The sequence below is a fragment of the Pristiophorus japonicus genome, chromosome 5, assembly GCF_044704955.1.
Source record: "Pristiophorus japonicus isolate sPriJap1 chromosome 5, sPriJap1.hap1, whole genome shotgun sequence".
NCBI classification, from domain to species: domain Eukaryota; kingdom Metazoa; phylum Chordata; class Chondrichthyes; family Pristiophoridae; genus Pristiophorus; species Pristiophorus japonicus.
The window spans coordinates 306,229,098-306,251,623 of NC_091981.1; positions in this window are offsets into that span (position 1 = coordinate 306,229,098).

The window sequence follows — 22,526 nt, forward strand, 5'->3', positions numbered from 1 at the left end:
GGAGCGAGCACTGACACACTGCACACCTCCTGTCCGTGGAATGGTGGAGCGATCATTGACACACTGCACACCTTCTGTCCGTGGAATGGTGGAGCGAGCACTGACACACTGCACACCTTCTGTCTGTCGAATGGTGGAGTGAGCACTGACACACTGCACACCTTCTGTCCGTGGAATGGTCGAGTGGGCACTGACACACTGCACACCTTCTGTCCGTGGAATGGTGGAGCACTGACACACTGCACACCTTCTGTCCATGGAATGGTGGAGCACTGACACACTGCACACCTTCTATCCGTGGAATGGTGGAGCACAGACACACTGCACACCTTCTGTCCATGGAATGGTGGAGCGAGCACTGACACACTGCACAACTTCTGTCCGTGGAATGGTGGAGTGAGCACTGATACACTGCACACCTTCTGTCCGTGGAATGGTGGAGTGAGCACTGACACACTGCACACCTTCTGTCCGTGGAATGGTGGAGCGATCACTGACACACTGCACACCTTCTGTCCGTGAAATGGTGGAGCACTGATATACTGCACACCTTCTCTCCGTGGAATGGTGGAGCGAGCACTGACACACTGCACATTTTCTGTTCCTGGAATGGTGGAGCACTGACACACTGCACACCTTCTGTCCGTGGAATGGTGGAGCAGTGACACACTGCACACCTTCTGTCCATGGAATGGTGGAGCGAGCACTGACACACTGCACACCTTCTGTCCGTGGAATGGTGGAGTGAGCACTGACACACTTCACACCTTCTGTCCATGGAATTGTGGAGCGAGCACTGACACACTGCACACCTTCTGTCCGTGGAATGGTGGAGTGAGCAGTGACACACTGCACACCTTCTGTCCGTGGAATGGTGGAGTGAGCACTGACACACTGCACACCTTCTGTCCATGAAATGGTGGAGCACTGACACACTGCACACCTTCTGTCCGTGGAATGGTGGAGCACTGACACACTGCACACCTTCTGTCCGTGGAATGGTGGAGCGAGCACTGACACACTGCACACCTTCTGTCCGTGGAATGGTGGAGTGAGCACTGACACACTGCACACCTTCTGTCCATGTAATGGTGGAGTGAGCAAGAACACACTGCACAGCTTCTGTCTGTGGAATGGTGGAGTGAGCACTGACACACTGCACACTTTCTGTCCGTGGAATGGTGGAGCACTGACACACTGCACACCTTCTGTCCATGGAATGGAGGAGTGAGCACTGACACACTGCAGATCTTCTTTCCATGGAATGGTGGAGAGAGCACTGACACACTGCACACCTTCTGTCCGTGGAATGGTGGAGTGAGCACTGACACACTGCAGACCTTCTTTCCATGGAATGGTGGAGTGAGCACTGACACACTGCACACCTTCTGTCCGTGGAATGGTGGAGCAATGACACACTGCACACCTTCTGTCCATGAAATGGTGGAGCACTGACACACTGCACACCTTCTGTCCGTGGAATGGTGGAGCACTGACACACTGCACACCTTCTGTCCGTGGAATGGTGGAGCGAGCACTGACACACTGCACACCTTCTGTCCGTGGAATGGTGGAGTGAGCACTGACACACTGCACACCTTCTGTCCGTGGAATGGTGGAGCACTGACACACTGCACACCTTCTTTCCATGGAATGGTGGAGTGAGCACTGACACACTACACACCTTCTTTCCATGGAATGGTGGAGTGAGCACTGACACACTGCACACCTTCTGTCCATGGAATGGTGCAGCACTGACACACTGCACACCTTCTGTCCGTGGAATGGTGGAGCGAGCACTTACACACTGCACACCTTCTGTCCGTGGAATGGTGGAGCGATAACTGACACACTGCACACCTTCTGTCCGTGGAATGGTGGAGCACTGACACACTGCACACCTTCTGTCCATGGAATGGTGGAGCGAGCACTGACACACTGCACACCTACTGTCCGTGGAATGGTGGCGTGAGCACTGACACACTGCACACCTTCTGTCCGTGGAATGGTGGAGTGAGCACTGGCACACTGCACAGCTTCTGTCCGTGGAATGGTGGAGCGATCACTGACACTCTGCACACCTTCTGTCCGTGGAATGGTGGAGCACTGACACACTGCACACCTTGTCTCCGTGGAATGGTGGAGCGAGCACTGACACACTGCACACCTTCTGTCCATGGAATGGTGGAGCGAGCACTGACACACTGCACACCTTCTGTCCGTGGAATGGTGGAGCACTGACACACTGCACACCTTCTGTCCGTGGAATGGTGGAGTGAGCACTGACACACTGCACACCTTCTGTCCATGGAATGGTGGAGTGAGTACTGACACACAGAAGACCTTCTGTCCATGGAATGGTGGAGCACTGACACACTGTCTGTCCGTGGAATGGTGGAGCGAGCACTGACACACTGCACACCTTCTGTCCGTGGAATGGTGGTGCACTGACACACTGCACACCTTCTGTCCGTGGAATGGTGGAGCACTGACACACTGCACACCTTCTGTCCATGGAATGGTGGAGCACTGACACACCGCACACCTTCTGTCCGTGGAATGGTGGAGCACTGACACACTCCACACCTTCTGTCCGTGGAATGGGGGAGTGAACACTGACACACTGCACACCTTCTGTCCGTGGAATGGTGGAGTGAGCACTGACACACTGCACACCTTCTGTCCATGGAATGGTGCAGTGAGCACGAACACACTGCACAGCTTCTGTCTGTGGAATGGTGGAGTGAGCACTGACACACTGCACACTTTATGTCCGTGGAATGGTGGAGAACTGACACACTGCACACCTTCTGTCCATGGAATGGAGGAGTGAGCACTGACACACTGCAGACCTTCTTTCCATGGAATGGTGGAGTGAGCACTGACACACTGCACACCTTCTGTCCGTGGAATGGTGGAGTGAGCACTGACACACTGCAGACCTTCTTTCCATGGAATGGTGGAGTGAGCACTGACACACTGCACACCTTCTGTCCGTGGAATGGTGGAGCACTGACCCACTGCACACCTTCTGTCCATGAAATGGTGGAGCACTGACACACTGCACACCTTCTGTCCGTGGAATGGTGGAGCACTGACACACTGCACACCTTCTGTCCGTGGAATGGTGGAGCGAGCACTGACACACTGCACACCTTCTGTCCGTGGAATGGTGGAGTGAGCACTGACACACTGCACACCTTCTGTCCATGGAATGGTGGAGTGAGCACGAACACACTGCACAGCTTCTGTCTGTGGAATGGTGGAGTGAGCACTGACACACTGCACACTTTCTGTCCGTGGAATGGTGGAGCACTGACACACTGCACACCTTCTGTCCATGGAATGGAGGAGTGAGCACTGACACACTGCAGATCTTCTTTCCATGGAATGGTGGAGTGAGCACTGACACACTGCACACCTTCTGTCCGTGGAATGGTGGAGTGAGCACTGACACACTGCAGACCTTCTTTCCATGGAATGGTGGAGTGAGCACTGACACACTGCACACCTTCTGTCCGTGGAATGGTGGAGCAATGACACACTGCACACCTTCTGTCCATGAAATGGTGGAGCACTGACACACTGCACACCTTCTGTCCGTGGAATGGTGGAGCACTGACACACTGCACACCTTCTGTCCGTGGAATGGTGGAGCGAGCACTGACACACTGCACACCTTCTGTCCGTGGAATGGTGGAGTGAGCACTGACACACTGCACACCTTCTGTCCGTGGAATGGTGGAGCACTGACACACTGCACACCTTCTTTCCATGGAATGGTGGAGTGAGCACTGACACACTACACACCTTCTTTCCATGGAATGGTGGAGTGAGCACTGACACACTGCACACCTTCTGTCCATGGAATGGTGCAGCACTGACACACTGCACACCTTCTGTCCGTGGAATGGTGGAGCGAGCACTTACACACTGCACACCTTCTGTCCGTGGAATGGTGGAGCGATAACTGACACACTGCACACCTTCTGTCCGTGGAATGGTGGAGCACTGACACACTGCACACCTTCTGTCCATGGAATGGTGGAGCGAGCACTGACACACTGCACACCTTCTGTCCGTGGAATGGTGGCGTGAGCACTGACACACTGCACACCTTCTGTCCGTGGAATGGTGGAGTGAGCACTGGCACACTGCACAGCTTCTGTCCGTGGAATGGTGGAGCGATCACTGACTCTCTGCACACCTTCTGTCCGTGGAATGGTGGAGCACTGACACACTGCACACCTTGTCTCCGTGGAATGGTGGAGCGAGCACTGACACACTGCACACCTTCTGTCCATGGAATGGTGGAGCGAGCACTGACACACTGCACACCTTCTGTCCGTGGAATGGTGGAGTGAGCACTGACACACTGCACACCTTCTGTCCGTGGAATGGTGGAGTGAGCACTGACACACTGCACACCTTCAGTCCGTGGAATGGTGGAGCACTGACACACTGCACACCTTCTGTCCGTGGAATCGTGGAGCACTGACACACTGCACACGTTCTGTCCGTGGAATGGTGGAGCGAGCACTGACACACTGCAGACCTTCTTTCCATGGAATGGTGGAGAGAGCACTGACACACTGCACACATTCTGTCCGTGGAATGGTGGAGCACTGACACACTGCACACCTTCTGTCCATGGAATGGTGGAGCACTGACACACTGCACACCTTCTGTCCGTGGAATGGTGGAGCACTGACACACTCCACACCTTCTGTCCGTGGAATGGGGGAGTGAACACTGACACACTGCACACCTTCTGTCCGTGGAATGGTGGAGTGAGCACGAACACACTGCACAGCTTCTGTCTGTGGAATGGTGGAGTGAGCACTGACACACTGCACACTTTCTGTCCGTGGAATGGTGGAGCACTGACACATGCACACCTTCTGTCCATGGAATGGAGGAGTGAGCACTGACACACTGCACACCTTCTTTCCATGGAATGGTGGAGTGAGCACTGACACACTGCACACCTTCTGTCCATGGAATGGGGGAGTGAGCACTGACACACTGCACACCTTCTGTCCGTAGAATGGTGGAGCGAGCACTGACACACTGCACACCTTCTGTCCGTGGAATGGTGGAGTGAGCACTGACACACTGCACACCTTCTGTCCGTGGAATGGTGGAGCGATCACTGACACACTGCACACCTTCTGTCCGTGGAATGGTGGAGCACTAACACACTGCACACCTTCTGTCCGTGGAATGGTGGAGTGAGCACTGACACACTGCACACATTCTGTCCGTGGAATGGTGGAGCAGTGACACACTGCACACCTTCTGTCCATGGAATGGTGGAGCACTGACACACTGCACACCTTCTGTCCGTGGAATGGGGGAGTGAGCACTGACACACTGCACACCTTCTGTCCATGGAATGGTGGAGCACTGACACACTGCACACCTTCTGTCCCTGGAATGGTGCAGCGAGCACTGACACACTGCACACCTTCTGTCCGTGGAATGGTGGAGTGATCACTGACACACTGTACACCTTCTGTCCGTGGAATGGTGCAGCGAGCACTGACACACTGCACAGCTTCTGTCTGTGGAATGGTGGAGTGAGCACTGACACACTGCACACCTTCTGTCCGTGGAATGGTGGAGCACTGACACACTGCACACCTTCTGTCCGTGGAATGGTGGAGTGAGCACTGACACACTGCACACCTTCTGTCCATGGAATGGTGGAGTGAGCACTGACACACTGCACACCTTCTGTCCGTGGAATGGTGGAGCACTGACACACTGCACACCTTCTGTCCGTGGAATGGTGGAGCACTGGCACACTGCACACCTTCTGTCCATGGAATGGTGGAGCACTGACACACCGCACACCTTCTGTCCGTGGAATGGTGGAGCACTGACACACTCCACACCTTCTGTCCGTGGAATGGGGGAGTGAACACTGACACACTGCACACCTTCTGTCCGTGGAATGGTGGAGTGAGCACTGACACACTGCACACCTTCTGTCCATGGAATGGTGCAGTGAGCACGAACACACTGCACAGCTTCTGTCTGTGGAATGGTGGAGTGAGCACTGACACACTGCACACTTTCTGTCCGTGGAATGGTGGAGAACTGACACACTGCACACCTTCTGTCCATGGAATGGAGGAGTGAGCACTGACACACTGCAGACCTTCTTTCCATGGAATGGTGGAGTGAGCACTGACACACTGCACACCTTCTGTCCGTGGAATGGTGGAGTGAGCACTGACACACTGCAGACCTTCTTTCCATGGAATGGTGGAGTGAGCACTGACACACTGCACACCTTCTGTCCGTGGAATGGTGGAGCACTGACCCACTGCACACCTTCTGTCCATGAAATGGTGGAGCACTGATACACTGCACACCTTCTGTCCGTGGAATGGTGGAGCACTGACACACTGCACACCTTCTGTCCGTGGAATGGTGGAGCGAGCACTGACACACTGCACACCTTCTGTCCGTGGAATGGTGGAGTGAGCACTGACACACTGCACACCTTCTGTCCATGGAATGGTGGAGTGAGCACGAACACACTGCACAGCTTCTGTCTGTGGAATGGTGGAGTGAGCACTGACACACTGCACACTTTCTGTCCGTGGAATGGTGGAGCACTGACACACTGCACACCTTCTGTCCGTGGAATGGAGGAGTGAGCACTGACACACTGCAGATCTTCTTTCCATGGAATGGTGGAGTGAGCACTGACACACTGCACACCTTCTGTCCGTGGAATGGTGGAGTGAGCACTGACACACTGCAGACCTTCTTTCCATGGAATGGTGGAGTGAGCACTGACACACTGCACACCTTCTGTCCGTGGAATGGTGGAGCAATGACACACTGCACACCTTCTGTCCATGAAATGGTGGAGCACTGACACACTGCACACCTTCTGTCCGTGGAATGGTGGAGCACTGACACACTGCACACCTTCTGTCCGTGGAATGGTGGAGCGAGCACTGACACACTGCACACCTTCTGTCCGTGGAATGGTGGAGTGAGCACTGACACACTGCACACCTTCTGTCCGTGGAATGGTGGAGCACTGACACACTGCACACCTTCTTTCCATGGAATGGTGGAGTGAGCACTGACACACTCCACACCTTCTTTCCATGGAATGGTGGAGTGAGCACTGACACACTGCACACCTTCTGTCCATGGAATGGTGCAGCACTGACACACTGCACACCTTCTGTCCGTGGAATGGTGGAGCGAGCACTTACACACTGCACACCTTCTGTCCGTGGAATGGTGGAGCGATAACTGACACACTGCACACCTTCTGTCCGTGGAATGGTGGAGCACTGACACACTGCACACCTTCTGTCCATGGAATGGTGGAGCGAGCACTGACACACTGCACACCTTCTGTCCGTGGAATGGTGGAGTGAGCACTGACACACTGCACACCTTCTGTCCGTGGAATGGTGGAGTGAGCACTGGCACACTGCACAGCTTCTGTCCGTGGAATGGTGGAGCGATCACTGACACTCTGCACACCTTCTGTCCGTGGAATGGTGGAGCACTGACACACTGCACACCTTGTCTCCGTGGAATGGTGGAGCGAGCACTGACACACTGCACACCTTCTGTCCATGGAATGGTGGAGCGAGCACTGACACACTGCACACCTTCTGTCCGTGGAATGGTGGAGTGAGCACTGACACACTGCACACCTTCTGTCCGTGGAATGGTGGAGTGAGCACTGACACACTGCACACCTTCTGTCCGTGGAATGGTGGAGCACTGACACACTGCACACCTTCTGTCCGTGGAATCGTGGAGCATTGACACACTGCACACGTTCTGTCCGTGGAATGGTGGAGCGAGCACTGACACACTGCAGACCTTCTTTCCATGGAATGGTGGAGAGAGCACTGACACACTGCACACCTTCTGTCCGTGGAATGGTGGAGCACTGACACACTGCACACCTTCTGTCCATGGAATGGTGGAGCACTGACACACTGCACACCTTCTGTCCGTGGAATGGTGGAGCACTGACACACTCCACACCTTCTGTCCGTGGAATGGGGGAGTGAACACTGACACACTGCACACCTTCTGTCCGTGGAATGGTGGAGTGAGCACGAACACACTGCACAGCTTCTGTCTGTGGAATGGTGGAGTGAGCACTGACACACTGCACACTTTCTGTCCGTGGAATGGTGGAGCACTGACACATGCACACCTTCTGTCCATGGAATGGAGGAGTGAGCACTGACACACTGCACACCTTCTTTCCATGGAATGGTGGAGTGAGCACTGACACACTGCACACCTTCTGTCCATGGAATGGGGGAGTGAGCACTGACACACTGCACACCTTCTGTCCGTAGAATGGTGGAGCGAGCACTGACACACTGCACACCTTCTGTCCGTGGAATGGTGGAGTGAGCACTGACACACTGCACACCTTCTGTCCGTGGAATGGTGGAGCGATCACTGACACACTGCACACCTTCTGTCCGTGGAATGGTGGAGCACTAACACACTGCACACCTTCTGTCCGTGGAATGGTGGAGTGAGCACTGACACACTGCACACATTCTGTCCGTGGAATGGTGGAGCAGTGACACACTGCACACCTTCTGTCCATGGAATGGTGGAGCACTGACACACTGCACACCTTCTGTCCGTGGAATGGGGGAGTGAGCACTGACACACTGCACACCTTCTGTCCATGGAATGGTGGAGCACTGACACACTGCACACCTTCTGTCCCTGGAATGGTGCAGCGAGCACTGACACACTGCACACCTTCTGTCTGTGGAATGGTGGAGTGATCACTGACACACTGTACACCTTCTGTCCGTGGAATGGTGCAGCGAGCACTGACACACTGCACAGCTTCTGTCTGTGGAATGGTGGAGTGAGCACTGACACACTGCACACCTTCTGTCCGTGGAATGGTGGAGCACTGACACACTGCACACCTTCTGTCCGTGGAATGGTGGAGTGAGCACTGACAAACTGCACACCTTCTGTCCATGGAATGGTGGAGTGAGCACTGACACACTGCACACCTTCTGTCCGTGGAATGGTGGAGCACTGACACACTGCACACCTTCTGTCCGTGGAATGGTGGAGCACTGGCACACTGCACATCTTCTGTCCGTGGAATGGTGGAGTGAGCACTGACACACTGCACACCTTCTGTCCGTGGAATGGTGGAGTGAGCACTGACACACTGCACACCTTCTGTCCGTGGAATGGTGGAGCGAGCACTGACACACTGCACACCTCCTGTCCGTGGAATGGTGGAGCGATCATTGACACACTACACACCTTCTGTCCGTGGAATGGTGGAGCGAGCACTGACACACTGCACACCTGCTGTCCGTGGAATGGTGGAGTGAGCACTGATACACTGCACACATTCTGTCCATGGAATGGTGGAGTGAGCACTGACACACTGCACAACTTCTGTCCATGGAATGGTGGAGCACTGACACACTGCACACCTTCTGTCCGTGGAATGGTCGAGCACTGACACACTGCACACCTTCTGTCTGTGGAATGGTGGAGCGAGCACTGACACACTGCACAACTTCTGTCCGTGGAATGGTGGAGTGAGCTCTGACACACTGCACACCTTCTGTCTGTGGAATGGTGGAGTGAGCACTGACACACTGCACACCTTCTGTCCGTGGAATGGTGGAGCACTGACACACTGCACACCTTCTGTCCATGGAATGGTGGAGTGAGCACTGACACACTGTAAACCTTCTGTCCGTGGAATGGTGGAGCACTGACACACTGCACACCTTCTGTCCATGGTATGGTGGAGCGAGCACTGACACACTGCACACCTTCTGTCCGTGGAATGGTGGAGTAAGCACTTACACACTGCACACCTTCTGTCCGTGGAATGGTGGAGTAAGCACTGACACACTGCACACCTTCTGTCCGTGGAATGGTGGAGCGAGCACTGACACACTTTACCTTCTGTCTGTCGAATGGTGGAGTGAGCACTGACACACTGTACACCTTCTGTCCGTGGAATGGTGGAGCACTGACACACTGCACACCTTCTGTCCATGGAATGGTGGAGCACTGACACACTGCACATCTTCTGTCCGTGGAATGGGGGAGTGAGCACTGACACACTGCACACCTTCTGTCCAATGAATGGTGGAGTGAGCACTGACACACTGCACACCTTCTGTCCATGGAATGGTGGAGCACTGACTCAATGCACACCTTCTGTCCGTGGAATGGGGGAGTGAGCACTGACACACTGCACAACTTCTGTCCGTGTAATGGTGGAATGAGCACGAACACACTGCACACCTTCTGTCTGTGGAATGGTGGAGTGAACACTGACACACTGCACACCCTCTGTCCGTGGAATGGTGGAGCGCTGACACACTGCACACCTTCTGTCCATGGAATGGTGGAGTGAGCACTGACACACTGCACACCTTCTGTTCATGGAATGGTGGAGTGAGCACTGACACACTGCCCACCTTCTGTCCATGGAATGGTGGAGCACTGACACACTGCACACCTTCTGTCCGTGGAATGGTGGAGCGAGCACTGACACACTGCACACGTTCTGTCCGTGGAATGGTGGAGCACTGACACACTGCACACCTTCTGTCCGTGGAATGGTGGAGTGATCACTGACACACTGCACACCTTCTGTCCGTGGAATGGTGGAGCGAGCACTGACAAACTGCACAACCTCTGTCCGTGGAATGGTGGAGTGAGCACTGACACACTGCACACCTTCTGTCCGTGGAATGGTGGTGCACTGACACACTGCACACCTTCTGTCCGTGGAATGGTGGACTGAGCACTGACACACTGCACATCTTCTGTCCATGGAATGGTGGAGTGAGCACTGACACACTGCACACCTTCTGTCCGTGGAATGGTGGAGCACTGACACACTGCACACCTTCTGTCCGTGGAATGGTGGAGCACTGACACACTGCACACCTTCTGTCCGTGCAATGGTGGAGTGAGCACTGACACACTGCACACCTTCTGTCCGTGGAATGGTGGAGTGAGCACTGACACACTGCACACCTTCTGTCCGTGGAATGGTGGAGCGAGCACTGACACACTGCACACCTCCTGTCCGTGGAATGGTGGAGCGATCATTGACACACTGCACACCTTCTGTCCGTGGAATGGTGGAGCGAGCACTGACACACTGCACACCTTCTGTCTGTCGAATGGTGGAGTGAGCACTGACACACTGCACACCTTCTGTCCGTGGAATGGTCGAGTGGGCACTGACACACTGCACACCTTCTGTCCGTGGAATGGTGGAGCACTGACACACTGCACACCTTCTGTCCATGGAATGGTGGAGCACTGACACACTGCACACCTTCTATCCGTGGAATGGTGGAGCACAGACACACTGCACACCTTCTGTCCATGGAATGGTGGAGCGAGCACTGACACACTGCACAACTTCTGTCCGTGGAATGGTGGAGTGAGCACTGATACACTGCACACCTTCTGTCCGTGGAATGGTGGAGTGAGCACTGACACACTGCACACCTTCTGTCCGTGGAATGGTGGAGCGATCACTGACACACTGCACACCTTCTGTCCGTGAAATGGTGGAGCACTGATATACTGCACACCTTCTCTCCGTGGAATGGTGGAGCGAGCACTGACACACTGCACATTTTCTGTTCCTGGAATGGTGGAGCACTGACACACTGCACACCTTCTGTCCGTGGAATGGTGGAGCAGTGACACACTGCACACCTTCTGTCCATGGAATGGTGGAGCGAGCACTGACACACTGCACACCTTCTGTCCGTGGAATGGTGGAGTGAGCACTGACACACTTCACACCTTCTGTCCATGGAATTGTGGAGCGAGCACTGACACACTGCACACCTTCTGTCCGTGGAATGGTGGAGTGAGCAGTGACACACTGCACACCTTCTGTCCGTGGAATGGTGGAGTGAGCACTGACACACTGCACACCTTCTGTCCGTGGAATGGTGGAGCGATCACTGACACACTGCACACCTTCTGTCCGTGGAATGGTGGAGCACTGACACACTGCAAACCTTCTCTCCGTGGAATGGTGGAGCGAGCACTGACACACTGCACACCGTCTGTTCCTGGAATGGTGGAGCACTGACACACTGCACACCTTCTGTCCGTGGAATGGTGGAGCACTGACACACTGCACACCTTTTGTCCATGGAATGGTGGAGCACTGACACACTGCACACCTCCTGTCCGTGGAATAGGGGAGTGAGCACTGACACACTGCACACCTTCTGTCCGTGGAATGGTGGAGTGAGCACTGACACACTGCACACCTTTTGTCTGTGGAATGGTGGAGTGAGCACTGACACACTGCACACCTTCTGTCCGTGGAATTGTGGAGTGAGCACGAACACACTGCACACCTTCTGTCCGTGGAATGGTGGAGCACTGACACACTGCACACCTTCTGTCCGTGGAATGGTGGAGCACTGACACACTGCACACCTTCTGTCCGTGGAATGGTGGAGTGAGCACTGACACACTGCACACCTTCTGTCCATGGAATGGTGGAGTGAGTACTGACACACAGAAGACCTTCTGTCCATGGAATGGTGGAGCACTGACACACTGTCTGTCCGTGGAATGGTGGAGCGAGCACTGACACACTGCACACCTTCTGTCCGTGGAATGGTGGTGCACTGACACACTGCACACCTTCTGTCCGTGGAATGGTGGAGCACTGACACACTGCACACCTACTGTCCATGGAATGGTGGAGCACTGACACACCGCACACCTTCTGTCCGTGGAATGGTGGAGCACTGACACACTCCACACCTTCTGTCCGTGGAATGGGGGAGTGAACACTGACACACTGCACACCTTCTGTCCGTGGAATGGTGGAGTGAGCACTGACACACTGCACACCTTCTGTCCATGGAATGGTGCAGTGAGCACGAACACACTGCACAGCTTCTGTCTGTGGAATGGTGGAGTGAGCACTGACACACTGCACACTTTCTGTCCGTGGAATGGTGGAGAACTGACACACTGCACACCTTCTGTCCATGGAATGGAGGAGTGAGCACTGACACACTGCAGACCTTCTTTCCATGGAATGGTGGGGTGAGCACTGACACACTGCACACCTTCTGTCCGTGGAATGGTGGAGTGAGCACTGACACACTGCAGAACTTCTTTCGATGGAATGGTGGAGTGAGCACTGACACACTGCACACCTTCTTTCCGTGGAATGGTGGAGCACTGACCCACTGCACACCTTCTGTCCATGAAATGGTGGAGCACTGACACACTGCACACCTTCTGTCCGTGGAATGGTGGAGCACTGACACACTGCACACCTTCTGTCAGTGGAATGGTGGAGCGAGCACTGACACACTGCACACCTTCTGTCCGTGGAATGGTGGAGTGAGCACTGACACACTGCACACCTTCTGTCCGTGGAATCGTGGAGCACTGACACACTGCACACCTCCTGTCCGTGGAATGGTGGAGCACTGACACACTGCACACCTTCTGTCCGTGGAATGGTGGAGTGAGCACTGACACACTACACACCTTCTTTCCATGGAATGGTGGAGTGAGCACTGACACACTACACACCTTCTTTCCATGGAATGGTGGAGTGAGCACTGACACACTGCACACTTTCTGTCCATGGAATGGTGCAGCACTGACACACTGCACACCTTCTGTCCGTGGAATGGTGGAGCGAGCACTTACACACTGCACACCTTCTGTCCGTGGAATGGTGGAGCGATAACTGACACACTGCACACCTTCTGTCCGTGGAATGGTGGAGCACTGACACACTGCACACCTTCTGTCCATGGAATGGTGGAGCGAGCACTGACACACTGCACACCTTATGTCCGTGGAATGGTGGAGTGAGCACTGACACACTGCACACCTTCTGTCCGTGGAATGGTGGAGTGAGCACTGGCACACTGCACAGCTTCTGTCCGTGGAATGGTGGAGCGATCACTGACACTCTGCACACCTTCTGTCCGTGGAATGGTGGAGCACTGACACACTGCACACCTTGTCTCCGTGGAATGGTGGAGCGAGCACTGACACACTGCACACCTTCTGTCCATGGAATGGTGGAGCGAGCACTGACACACTGCACACCTTCTGTCCATGGAATGGTGGAGCGAGCACTGACACACTGCACACCTTCTGTCCGTGGAATGGTGGAGTGAGCACTGATACACTGCACACCTTCTGTCCGTGGAATGGTGGAGTGAGCACTGACACACTGCACACCTTCTGTCCATGGAATGGTGGAGCGAGCACTGACACACTGCACACCTTCTGTCCGTGGAATGGTGGAGTGAGCACTGATACACTGCACACCTTCTGTCCATGGAATGGTGGAGCACTGACTCAATGCACACCTTCTGTCCGTGGAATGGGGGAGTGAGCACTGACACACTGCACAACTTCTGTCCGTGTAATGGTGGAATGAGCACGAACACACTGCACACCTTCTGTCTGTGGAATGGTGGAGTGAACACTGACACACTGCACACCCTCTGTCCGTGGAATGGTGGAGCGCTGACACACTGCACACCTTCTGTCCATGGAATGGTGGAGTGAGCACTGACACACTGCACACCTTCTGTTCATGGAATGGTGGAGTGAGCACTGACACACTGCCCACCTTCTGTCCATGGAATGGTGGAGCACTGACACACTGCACACCTTCTGTCCGTGGAATGGTGGAGCGAGCACTGACACACTGCACACGTTCTGTCCGTGGAATGGTGGAGCACTGACACACTGCACACCTTCTGTCCGTGGAATGGTGGAGTGATCACTGACACACTGCACACCTTCTGTCCGTGGAATGGTGGAGCGAGCACTGACAAACTGCACAACCTCTGTCCGTGGAATGGTGGAGTGAGCACTGACACACTGCACACCTTCTGTCCGTGGAATGGTGGTGCACTGACACACTGCACACCTTCTGTCCGTGGAATGGTGGACTGAGCACTGACACACTGCACATCTTCTGTCCATGGAATGGTGGAGTGAGCACTGACACACTGCACACCTTCTGTCCGTGGAATGGTGGAGCACTGACACACTGCACACCTTCTGTCCGTGGAATGGTGGAGCACTGACACACTGCACACCTTCTGTCCGTGCAATGGTGGAGTGAGCACTGACACACTGCACACCTTCTGTCCGTGGAATGGTGGAGTGAGCACTGACACACTGCACACCTTCTGTCCGTGGAATGGTGGAGCGAGCACTGACACACTGCACACCTCCTGTCCGTGGAATGGTGGAGCGATCATTGACACACTGCACACCTTCTGTCCGTGGAATGGTGGAGCGAGCACTGACACACTGCACACCTTCTGTCTGTCGAATGGTGGAGTGAGCACTGACACACTGCACACCTTCTGTCCGTGGAATGGTCGAGTGGGCACTGACACACTGCACACCTTCTGTCCGTGGAATGGTGGAGCACTGACACACTGCACACCTTCTGTCCATGGAATGGTGGAGCACTGACACACTGCACACCTTCTATCCGTGGAATGGTGGAGCACAGACACACTGCACACCTTCTGTCCATGGAATGGTGGAGCGAGCACTGACACACTGCACAACTTCTGTCCGTGGAATGGTGGAGTGAGCACTGATACACTGCACACCTTCTGTCCGTGGAATGGTGGAGTGAGCACTGACACACTGCACACCTTCTGTCCGTGGAATGGTGGAGCGATCACTGACACACTGCACACCTTCTGTCCGTGAAATGGTGGAGCACTGATATACTGCACACCTTCTCTCCGTGGAATGGTGGAGCGAGCACTGACACACTGCACATTTTCTGTTCCTGGAATGGTGGAGCACTGACACACTGCACACCTTCTGTCCGTGGAATGGTGGAGCAGTGACACACTGCACACCTTCTGTCCATGGAATGGTGGAGCGAGCACTGACACACTGCACACCTTCTGTCCATGGAATTGTGGAGCGAGCACTGACACACTGCACACCTTCTGTCCGTGGAATGGTGGAGTGAGCAGTGACACACTGCACACCTTCTGTCCGTGGAATGGTGGAGTGAGCACTGACACACTGCACACCTTCTGTCCGTGGAATGGTGGAGCGATCACTGACACACTGCACACCTTCTGTCCGTGGAATGGTGGAGCACTGACACACTGCAAACCTTCTCTCCGTGGAATGGTGGAGCGAGCACTGACACACTGCACACCGTCTGTTCCTGGAATGGTGGAGCACTGACACACTGCACACCTTCTGTCCGTGGAATGGTGGAGCACTGACACACTGCACACCTTTTGTCCATGGAATGGTGGAGCACTGACACACTGCACACCTCCTGTCCGTGGAATAGGGGAGTGAGCACTGACACACTGCACACCTTCTGTCCGTGGAATGGTGGAGTGAGCACTGACACACTGCACACCTTTTGTCTGTGGAATGGTGGAGTGAGCACTGACACACTGCACACCTTCTGTCCGTGGAATTGTGGAGTGAGCACGAACACACTGCACACCTTCTGTCCGTGGAATGGTGGAGCACTGACACACTGCACACCTTCTGTCCGTGGAATGGTGGAGCACTGACACACTGCACACCTTCTGTCCGTGGAATGGTGGAGTGAGCACTGACACACTGCACACCTTCTGTCCATGGAATGGTGGAGTGAGTACTGACACACAGAAGACCTTCTGTCCATGGAATGGTGGAGCACTGACACACTGTCTGTCCGTGGAATGGTGGAGCGAGCACTGACACACTGCACACCTTCTGTCCGTGGAATGGTGGTGCACTGACACACTGCACACCTTCTGTCCGTGGAATGGTGGAGCACTGACACACTGCACACCTACTGTCCATGGAATGGTGGAGCACTGACACACCGCACACCTTCTGTCCGTGGAATGGTGGAGCACTGACACACTCCACACCTTCTGTCCGTGGAATGGGGGAGTGAACACTGACACACTGCACACCTTCTGTCCGTGGAATGGTGGAGTGAGCACTGACACACTGCACACCTTCTGTCCATGGAATGGTGCAGTGAGCACGAACACACTGCACAGCTTCTGTCTGTGGAATGGTGGAGTGAGCACTGACACACTGCACACTTTCTGTCCGTGGAATGGTGGAGAACTGACACACTGCACACCTTCTGTCCATGGAATGGAGGAGTGAGCACTGACACACTGCAGACCTTCTTTCCATGGAATGGTGGGGTGAGCACTGACACACTGCACACCTTCTGTCCGTGGAATGGTGGAGTGAGCACTGACACACTGCAGAACTTCTTTCGATGGAATGGTGGAGTGAGCACTGACACACTGCACACCTTCTTTCCGTGGAATGGTGGAGCACTGACCCACTGCACACCTTCTGTCCATGAAATGGTGGAGCACTGACACACTGCACACCTTCTGTCCGTGGAATGGTGGAGCACTGACACACTGCACACCTTCTGTCAGTGGAATGGTGGAGCGAGCACTGACACACTGCACACCTTCTGTCCGTGGAATGGTGGAGTGAGCACTGACACACTGCACACCTTCTGTCCGTGGAATCGTGGAGCACTGACACACTGCACACCTCCTGTCCGTGGAATGGTGGAGCACTGACACACTGCACACCTTCTGTCCGTGGAATGGTGGAGTGAGCACTGACACACTACACACCTTCATTCCATGGAATGGTGGAGTGAGCACTGACACACTACACACCTTCTTTCCATGGAATGGTGGAGTGAGCACTGACACACTGCACACCTTCTGTCCATGGAATGGTGCAGCACTGACACACTGCACACCTTCTGTCCGTGGAATGGTGGAGCGAGCACTTACACACTGCACACCTTCTGTCCGTGGAATGGTGGAGCGATAACTGACACACTGCACACCTTCTGTCCGTGGAATGGTGGAGCACTGACACACTGCACACCTTCTGTCCATGGAATGGTGGAGCGAGCACTGACACACTGCACACCTTATGTCCGTGGAATGGTGGAGTGAGCACTGACACACTGCACACCTTCTGTCCGTGGAATGGTGGAGTGAGCACTGGCACACTGCACAGCTTCTGTCCGTGGAATGGTGGAGCGATCACTGACACTCTGCACACCTTCTGTCCGTGGAATGGTGGAGCACTGACACACTGCACACCTTGTCTCCGTGGAATGGTGGAGCGAGCACTGACACACTGCACACCTTCTGTCCATGGAATGGTGGAGCGAGCACTGACACACTGCACACCTTCTGTCCATGGAATGGTGGAGCGAGCACTGACACACTGCACACCTTCTGTCCGTGGAATGGTGGAGTGAGCACTGATACACTGCACACCTTCTGTCCGTGGAATGGTGGAGTGAGCACTGACACACTGCACACCTTCTGTCCATGGAATGGTAGAGCACTGACACACTGCACACCTTCTGTCCGTGGAATGGTGGAGCGATCACTGACACACTGCACACCTTCTGTCCGTGGAATGGTGGAGCACTGACACACTGCACACCTTCTGTCCGTGGAATGGTGGAGCGAGCACTGACACACTGCACAGCTTCTGTTCCTGGAATGTTGGAGCACTGACACACTGCACACCTTCTGTCCGTGGAATGGTGGAGCACTGACACACTGCACACATTCTGTCCATGGAATGGTGGAGCACTGACACACTGCACACCTTCTGTCCGTGGAATGGGGGAGTGAGCACTGACACACTGCACACCTTCTGTCCGTGGAATGGTGGAGTGAGCACGAACACACTGCACACCTTCTGTCTGTGGAATGGTGGAGTGAGCAATGACACACTGCACACCTTCTGTCTGTGGATTGGTGGAGTGAGCAATGACACACTTCACACCTTCTGTCCGTGGAATGGTGGAGTGAGCACGAACACACTGCACACCTTCTGTCTGTGGAATGGTGGAGTGAGCAATGACACACTGCACACCTTCTGTCCGTGGAATGGTGGAGCACTGACACACTGCACACCTTCTGTCCGTGGAATGGTGGAGTGAGCACTGACACACTGCACACCTTCTGTCCATGGAATGGTGGAGTGAGTACTGACACACAGAAGACCTTCTGTCCATGGAATGGTGGAGCACTGACACACTGTACACCTTCTGTCCGTGGAATGGTGGAGCGAGCACTGACACACTGCACACCTTCTGTCCGTGGAATGGTGGAGCGAGCACTGACACACTGCACACCTTCTGTCCGTGGAATGGTGGAGCACTGACACACTGCACACCTTCTGTCCGTGGAATGGTGGAGCGAGCACTGACAGACTGCACACCTTCTGTCCGTGGAATGGTGGTGCACTGACACACTGCACACCTTCTGTCCGTGGAATGGTGGAGCACTGACACACTGCACACCTTCTGTCCGTGGAATCGTGGAGCACTGACACACTGCACACCTTCTGTCCGTGGAATGGTGGAGCGAGCACTGACACACTGCGCACCTTCTGTCCGTGGAATGGTGGAGTGAGCACTGACACACTGCAAACCTTCTGTCCGTGGAATGGTAGAGCACTGACACACTGCACACCTTCTGTCCATGGAATGGTGGAGCACTGACACACTGCACACCTTCCGTCCGTGGAATGGTGGAGCACTGACACACTGCACACCTTCTGTCCGTGGAATGGGGGAGTGAACACTGACACACTGCACACCTTCTGTCCGGGGAATGGTGGAGTGAGCACTGACACACTGCACACCTTCTGTCCATGGAATGGTGGAGTGAGCACGAACACACTGCACAGCTTCTGTCTGTGGAATGGTGGAGTGAGCACTGACACACTGCACACTTTCTGTCTGTGGAATGGTGGAGCACTGACACACTGCACACCTTCTGTCCATGGAATGGTGGAGTGAGCACTGACACACTGCACACCTTCTTTCCATGGAATGGTGGAGTGAGCACTGACACACTGCACACCTTCTGTCCATGGAATGGTGGAGCACTGACACACTGCACACCTTCCGTCCGTGGAATGGTGGAGCGAGCACTGACACACTGCACACCTTCTGTCGGTGGAATGGTGGAGCGAGCACTTACACACTGCACACCTGCTGTCCGTGGAATGGTGGAACACTGACACACTGCAGACCTTCTGTCCGTGGAATGGTGGAGCACTGACACACTGCACACCTTCTGTCCGTGGAATGGTGGAGCTAGCACTGACACACTGCACACCTTCTGTCCGTGGAATGGTGGAGCACTGACACACTGCACACCTTCTGTCCATGCAATGGTTGAGCGAGCACTGACACACTGCACACCTTCTGTCCGTGGAATGGTGGAGTGAGCACTGACACACTGCACACCTTCTGTCCGTGGAATGGTGGAGTGAGCACTGACACACTGTACACCTTCTGTCCGTGGAATGGTGGAGCACTGACACACTGCACACCTTCTGTCCGTGGAATGGTGGAGCACTGACACACTGCACACCTTCTCTCCGTGGAATGGTGGAGCGAGCACTGACACACTGCACACCTTCTGTCCGTGGAATGGTGGAGCGAGCACTGACACACTGCACAGCTTCTGTCTGTGGAATGGTGGAGTGAGCACTGACACACTGCACACTTTCTGTCCGTGGAATGGTGGAGCACTGACACACTGCACACCTTCTGTGCATGGAATGGTGGAGTGAGCACTGACACACTGCACACCTTCTGTCCATGGAATGGTGGAGCACTGACACACTGCACACCTTCTGTCCGTGGAATGGTGGAGCGAGCACTGACACACTGCACACCTTCTGTCCGTGGAATGGTGGAGCAAGCACTTACACACTGCACACCTTCTGTCCGTGGAATGGTGGAGCACTGACACACTGCACATCTTCTGTCCGTGGAATGGTGGAGCACTGACACACTGCACACCTTCTGTCCGTGGAATGGTGAAGCGAGCACTGACACACTGCACACCTTCTGTCCGTGGAATGGTGGAGCACTGACACACTGCACACCTTCTGTCCATGGAATGGTGGAGCGAGCACTGACACACTGCACACCTTCTGTTCCTGGAATGTTGGAGCACTGACACACTGCACACCTTCTGTCCATGGAATGGTGGAGCACTGACACACTGCACACCTTCTGTTCCTGGAATGTTGGAGCACTGACACACTGCACACCTTCTGTCCGTGGAATGGTGGAGCACTGACACACAAACAGCTTCTGTCCATGGAATGGTGGAGCACTGACACACTGCACACCTTCTGTCCGTGGAAAGAGGGAGTGAGCACTGACACACTGCACACCTTCTGTTCGTGGAATGGTGGAGTGAGCAGGAACACACTGCACACCTTCTGTTTGTGGAATGGTGGAGTGAGCAATGACACACTGCACACCTTCTGTCCGTGGAATGGTGGAGCACTGACACACTGCACACCTTCTGTCCGTGGAATGGTGGAGTGAGCACTGACACACTGCACACCTTCTGTCCATGGAATGGTGGAGTGAGTACTGACACACAGAAGACCTTCTGTCCATGGAATGGTGGAGCACTGACACACTGTACACCTTGTGTCCGTGGAATGGTGGAGCGAGCACTGACACACTGCACACCTTCTGTCCGTGGAATGGTGGAGCGAGCACTGACACACTGCACACCTTCTGTCCGTGGAATGGTGGAGCACTGACACACTGCACACCTTCTGTCCATGGAATGGTGGAGCACTGACACACTGTCTGTCCGTGGAATGGTGGAGCGAGCACTGACACACTGCACACCTTCTGTCCGTGGAATGGTGGTGCACTGACACACTGCACACCTTCTGTCCGTGGAATGGTGGAGCACTGACACACTGCACACCTTCTGTCCGTGGAATCGTGGAGCACTGACACACTGCACCCCTTCTGTCCGTGGAATGGTGGAGCGAGCACTGACACACTGCACACCTTCTGTCCGTGGAATGGTGGAGTGAGCACTGACACACTGCAAACCTTCTGTCCGTGGAATGGTAGAGCACTGACACACTGCAAACCTTCTGTCCATGGAATGGTGGAGCACTGACACACTGCACACCTTCTGTCCGTGGAATGGTGGAGCACTGACACACTGCACACCTTCTGTCCGTGGAATGGGGGAGTGAACACTGACACACTGCACACCTTCTGTCCGTGGAATGGTGGAGTGAGCACTGACACACTGCACACCTTCTGTCCATGGAATGGTGGAGTGAGCACGAACACACTGCACAGCTTCTGTCTGTGGAATGGTGGAGTGAGCACTGACACACTGGACACTTTCTGTCCGTGGAATGGTGGAGCACTGACACACTGCACACCTTCTGTCCATGGAATGGTGGAGTGAGCACTGACACACTGCACACCTTCATTCCATGGAATGGTGGAGTGAGCACTGACACACTGCACACCTTCTGTCCATGGAATGGTGGAGCACTGACACACTGCACACCTTCTGTCCGTGGAATGGTGGAGCGAGCACTGACACACTGCACACCTTCTGTCGGTGGAATGGTGGAGC